The following is a 6,712-nucleotide window of genomic DNA, read 5'->3' on the forward strand; positions in this document are numbered from 1 at the left end:
TTATAGACTGGGCATAGTTTCCCCTACAGGGTAAATTGTTGAAAAGAGATGTGATGAGTTTATACATCATGGTTGCCATTCTACTTCTCTTAAGACATTTAGATTTCTAATGATGTGAAAAGATTGATTTGACTGTTGTGTTTCTTTTTATTTATTTGGAAGCAATGCTATTCTGATGATGTTATTGTGTTTGATTCGACTTACAATGTCAACACATGATCAAAACAATTGAGAGTCTGCCAAAACACATTTCTCTCATGAATAAGCATAATAAACACTATGCCCATGTATGTATTGTGATTGCTGGTTGTTTATAATTGTTGTAGATATGTATGTACCCACTTAGAGATTATATAGTGATCATAATATTTTCCTTGTAATTATTTGCATATTAAAAAAACTTCACTAGATTTCATATAAAATTCATATGTAGATTTTTTTTTACTTATATTTGCCAAATAAGAAATTAATACTAGGAAAGTTCATTTCAGATTAAATTTTTTTTATTTGGTTCATAATTTCTTACTATCACTGTATTTGGAAAATGATGTCAAATCTTTGTTTTGTACAGCTTGAATTTACATCTTCATTGTAACTAAAATGCTTCAATAGAATGTTTATTTGTAAATATTTGAAGTCTATTTTAACTGAATATATAAATGAGTATTTAAGGGTATTCCTTGCTTTATGCAATTTTTGAGCATTTCATTTTCAAAAATCAGTTTGTGGAAGGAGTCGGATTTTAAGCCCAAAAATAAGCTTGCCAAATGAAAGGTGTGACAGAAAATCTGTTGAATTTAAGGATGTGAATAAAATGTTCTAATTCAATTCATTAGAGTTAACAACAGGGCTGGGCAAATTGCAAAAAAAAAAAAAAAATTTAGGAGTTAGAAAAATTTTAACCCAAAGAAAAATTATGCTTCTGACTTCTTCAGTGCATAGTGGCCCTCTTTCATGTTGGCAGATATGCTGCTATAAGTTCCAAACATTTTGTGCTTCTCGCAGCCTGTAATTTAGTGAATGCACAAAGAAAATTTTAGGTGCCAATACACCAATTTTTTAGTTGCTATCGTAACCTGGTGCATGGGATTTGTCCAGCCCTGGTTACGAAGTACTAAAACATTTAGACTAATAGAAAAAATTTATGTTAAGTCAATGCCATTAGAATTATGGAAAAATAAACCTCATAAAGTTATAATTGTCGCATTTGCTAAGAATAATCATAAATCTTTGTCTTTGCTATAATTTTTAGAGATTCAGAATTCTCACCATTAGTTGAAAATTTTGACTATTTTATTAAAGTTGTCAGCTTATTCTTTTGTTCTCCAAAGCAGGATGTTTTGTGTAATTTTCTGCAGCAAGCTCTCAGCTGACTGGGTGTTTCTGTGGTGAAAATTACCATAATATTCAAGAAAATGTGTTTTTTGTTCCCTACAGATTCTTAGAGATTGTTCTGTTACATACATCATAGTTTTTGGTAGATTCTGCTGAAGGTCTCCTAAGGTCTCTTTTTCAGAGAGAGCTTTACCCCTTACGATAACTAGTCTCATCATCAGTGCTTTTATCATTATTAAAAGTTATAAATTCATCCTCCATTGTAAATGTAGGAGATTCCTAACATTTGAATTTCATTCACATAAATTTTTTTTTTGCTGCTGGAAATTGTTTTTTTTGTCCTTCAGAAAAAATCCCTCCATATTGCTTGCAATGAAATCTTACGGTGTTGAATTTAATAAGTCTTAACTATATTATTTTACAGAACCAGGTAATTGATTAAAGCAAGGGACACATACTATCAAGATATATATCTTCAAAGACAAGGTCTAAGGAATTTGGTGTAATTCTTTTAATGTAGAATCAATTTTCTTGTACATTAAAATTATGTAAGCCAAATCCTGAGAAATAAAAATCCTGTATGTTTTCAAAAATTTCTAAATAGGTTAGATAATTTAAGTTTACATCAAGCAAATCATAGTGAGTTTATTTACGGAAAAAATTTGTAGTGCAAATCATGAAAGTTATTTTTGAAGAATAGGTCTTAAATCAAAAAAATGCATAAAATTGATTGCTGTGTCATTTTTATTATATTAATATTTATAATGCATTACACTCGAATAATGAATTTATCCATAATTTTTTGTAATTTATTGTTAGCATCAGTACATTTGACTTACTAGAGTTCCAATTATTTAATAACTCATTACTAACAGCGTCAACCCCACCCTCACCTTGCATTCGCCTATGAAGACATTGAATACCGACCATTATCGTAAATGCCCATGAAGGTAGATATAGTACAGTAGTACCCCCAGAGCCCTTGTATCTTCTATTGTAAGGTGTTCAGTGGGGTGGGTCCAAAAAATAAAATTCACATTTTTTTTAAGGGGGCACAGCGATAAAAAGGTGCTAAATGGTCTCAAAACACTTGATTTTTTTTACATCCTGGTTAGTGTAGCTGCCTCCGGATTAATATCGATTTTCTTCGATTTTTATTTTCAAGGTAGGTTTCAGTTGGGGTTTCGACCAATTATGTTACTACATAGGGTGGAGAGAGTCTGGGAAGACCCTACGGGTGCGTATGTTTTCCAGTATAACTCCGACTGAAATAAAGCGAGGTTGTGTTGCTCTCGTTTGTGCCATTTTTATCGTGGATCGTACTCGTTCAAAGTGGAAATGTCTCTAATTTCGTGATTCTAGTGCCGTTAAATGCAATATGTTACCAACCTACGAAGATGTTATGAAGTTCTATGAGTGGAATCTTCACACACAAACATAAGATGAAACGTAATAGTGAAACTAATAAAGAACTAGAGGACATCGTTGGGGCAGAACTTGAAGAAATATGGTCAAGAGCTTCCATTCTTTCTGTCCAACATAAACGAGTGAAAGCGATGTTAAACACGTATCATGTATAAAATACAAAAATCTTTTATAGAATCACACCCTAAAATACCGAAGAAGCAATTCGAATAGTTTGTCCGTAAATTTATTGTTTGACATTTATTTCATTCTGCAAGTGTAAGAACATCGAAGAAGGCATTTGCCCCAAATATAAAATATACCTGTCGAGAGAAAAGCTTCCTAATCGACCAAAGTCCTACCAACTGCTTTATACTTCGACGGACACACGAAAGGATAAAACTTTATATCAGGACGGAAAAATGCATAGACAGCATTCTTGGAGCATATTTCATTGATAATGGAACCAGCTTCTGGTACATCTGAATGCATAGAACAAGCAATCTTCGATTTCTTCTTGGATTCAGAAATATCTATGGAATCTTTAGTGGCAGTTGGGTGTGACGTGGAACTAATGTGAACGTTGGTAAATATGCAGGTGTCATACGTCTGCTAGAAAAAAGGTTAGATAAGCCGTTGCAATGGATTATCTGTTTAATGCATAGGAACGAATTTCCCTTCCGACACTTGTTTCTACATATAGACGGCAGCACATCGAGACAGTCCCGTCTTAACACATGGGCCCACCCGGGCACGGCCCGGGGGCCTCAAGGGAAGAGGGGCCTCACAAAAATGAGATCCGGTTGAAATTTTCTAGGATTTACCGGGTAGGGCCTCAAAAAAACCATTTGGCCCGGGGGCCCATGATACTCTTAAGACGGCCCTGCATCGAGACCCAGAACTTTTCCAGGGAGAATCGGAAAAGATACAGGAATATGTGAAAAACCCGGTGTTTCAAGTTATTTCAACAGAGTTACCCAAGTTTTCTATTCCAGGTATTAGCACAGATCAAACATGTCTGTACAGAATAGTCTCAGCAGTATCAAAAAGCCTAAGAATTTAGCAAACAAATCGCTAGGGGATGTGGTTTCTCAGGTCGATAAGATACTCTCCTAAAGGAAACCAAAGAATGTTTAGACGTGTCGCGAGTTCGATACCCGGTTCGTACTTGTCAGAAAACTTTCCTGACACAGAGGTACAACAAAAACGGCGACATGATCGTAGGGAAAGATTGCTACCGCAGGGAGTCCCCCATCAAGGGGTGAACGCACCGACCTCTCGATGAGTATGAAAAAACAAGCTGTTCGGAATCGGCAATAAATTGTAGGTCCCGGTCGAATTAGCCCTCGTGTGCAGAAAAATGATCATATCACTAGGCAAAATGTCTCATGGCCAACTCGTGCTAATCGAATTCTACGTTTGTACGTTTCGATGGAATCTCCTGAAAATTAAATAATTCTAGCAACGTATATCGTCAAGTTTTACGGTCCAACTCTGTTTGCTATGAAAGCTCACCCTTCCTGTAAAGATAGAACACAGCACCTGTTCAAGCTTCTTGCTGCAACTAGGTATTTGCCCGCAGAACTGAAAGGCAAAATATATCCCATAATTCTCATAGAAACACTTATTTCGCACACCCTGAAAATTCATTGATCGCAATGATGACCGACTCTGAACCGCACATCCGTAAACTAACAGCCCACCGCATTCAGAAAAATAGACTCAAAATGTTTCAACTTCCTATTGTAAAATTTGATGCATCATTTTACATCGATCTCATTGACTGGCAGAAGTAGAATATATCCGATCCACTGTCATACTCTTTTAACGCCGGTGGTGACGTATCGGTTAGAAATTCTTCGGAATATGGACTGGGTTGCCGTTTCGGTTAATAAGTAAGTTTCGAAACACTGTGCCGAAATTCAATAGTAAGAAGAATTTTCGCGCTATTTGAAATATGATAATAATATAAATGCCACTTTTGTAAACCTTTTCTTGTAATAAATAAATGTTACTCATGCGATTTGTTTTATAGACAAGCATTAAAATTTTTTTTTAAACCTTACTATGACAAATATCAAAAAAAGTAATTTTTTTTCAAAATATGTATTCTTTAAAGTCAATCCGGAGGCAGGAGATGACAACTCATTCTTTAAAACATTTATATGTGAGCTAAAGACATCGTTTGGCACCCTTTTCGTGCTGTGCCGGATAGAATTAAAAAAAAAAAAAATTGCATAGAACGGTGACCCACCCTAGTGGTCAGCTAAAATTTTTGTAGTTTTCCTGACTTCGAGGAACGAATGCGATCCGATCTCCCTGTTAAAAAGTCCTACAATAGACTTTACAGCGGTTACCAATATATAATAATTAGGGTGGATTCGCATCTCTAGACGCGGCAAATATTTTAGCATAAAAAATGTCTCTGCAGATACGATAGATATGAATATGTTCATTGGTTTTGTTTTTGGATGTTCGCCGTGTCTGACACGATGAGTGTCTGTAGATGTCAATCCACCCCTATACTTCAGACATGATGGTAGCACTTGCTTCGAGAACTCATTCCTTCCTTAAAAAGAGTGAAACAGTAAATTGTGGACGATGTTCATAGACCGGTTGCCGAAACACGTTCCGTTTCGTCCTAATCAATGATATCATGAAGATGAGGAATGAATAGAAAACGGAAGCCTCGAAGCCCCTTTTCCTTGAGGAAAATTTTACATGCACTACTGATGACATCAAGAATTCCAGTTTCACATCACTTTCCATAGGGGCAGCAACTCCGGACCGCAGGCTAATCTGACCCTTTCAGAAGTTTTTTTTTTTGGTTCACAACGTAACAGGGTGTGGAATTAATGGTTATGAAAATGATTATTATAGATGCGATCGAGGCAGGCCCGTAGCCAGAAATTTCGTTCGGGGAGAACCAAAATGATAGAGCAATAGATTTGGCCATCTTTTCCCTTTTTTCGGTCATTTTCTCACATTGCGAGGGGGCCAGACACTCAAATTCCCCCAGGGGCACAAGGAATCTCTTCCAGAAAAGTCTTTATCAGGAATGTCCTAGTTTCTTGTTTTTGCGTTTTTTGAATAGTTCTTTGAACCCTTAATATCCTGACGGTACTTTAAAGTATCAGGTTAGATAATTTGTTTTGAACTGTTTCAAAGGCTTTTTTTTTTTTTTAATTCGAACTAAAATGACTTACCAAATAATTTACGTGATAACTATTTATTCAAAGGTTTTTAACAGCTGGCTGATGTGAAGATATATTTTGGAAAGAGAAAATTCAACTGTCCCTGCAGGGAATCGAATTCACGTACTTTCATTTTCCGGATGAACGCCCTAGACTACAGAGGCAACGAATATCTCAATCTTTCCTGGGAGCGATGCGAAGATATATTTTGGAATTATTCAGCAATTGTGAGTTTCCGCTCGATTTAGGTTCGACCGTCCATTTACGGTCCCGTTCAGTGCACACGAGCTCCAAGGAAAGATTGAGATATTCGTTGCCTCTGTAGCAAGGGCGTAGCGAAGGGGGGGGGGGACTTGGGGGTCTGGTCCCACCCCCGAAATGTGAGAAAATGACCGAAAAAAGGGAAAAAGATGGGCAAATCCATTGTTCTGTCACTTTGGTTCCCCCCCCCCAAAATGAAAGTGGTCACCCCCCGAACGAAATTTCTGGCTACGCCCCTGCTCTGTAGTCTATGAGTATAGGGCGTTGGTTCGATTCCAGCAGGAGCAGTTGAATTTTCTCTTACCAAAATATATCTTCGCACAGTCAGCTGTTATAAACCTTTGTATGGGTAGCGGAGAGTGACATCTTCGGATAACAATTTATCATTACATTTATAGTTTTAATTTATAATTTTCTTATTCTACTTTTCAAAATGCTGGATATAAAAGGTTAAGTTCTGCCAAATTCACGGGGGGGGGGGGGGGATTTTATAGCAATGACCGTTTTTTCATGGTGTC

Source organism: Pholcus phalangioides, unplaced genomic scaffold (assembly GCF_987345545.1).
Source record: "Pholcus phalangioides strain wild (caught in Gottingen) unplaced genomic scaffold, Ppha-v1.0 ptg000009l_1, whole genome shotgun sequence".
In the NCBI taxonomy this organism is placed as follows: domain Eukaryota; kingdom Metazoa; phylum Arthropoda; class Arachnida; order Araneae; family Pholcidae; genus Pholcus; species Pholcus phalangioides.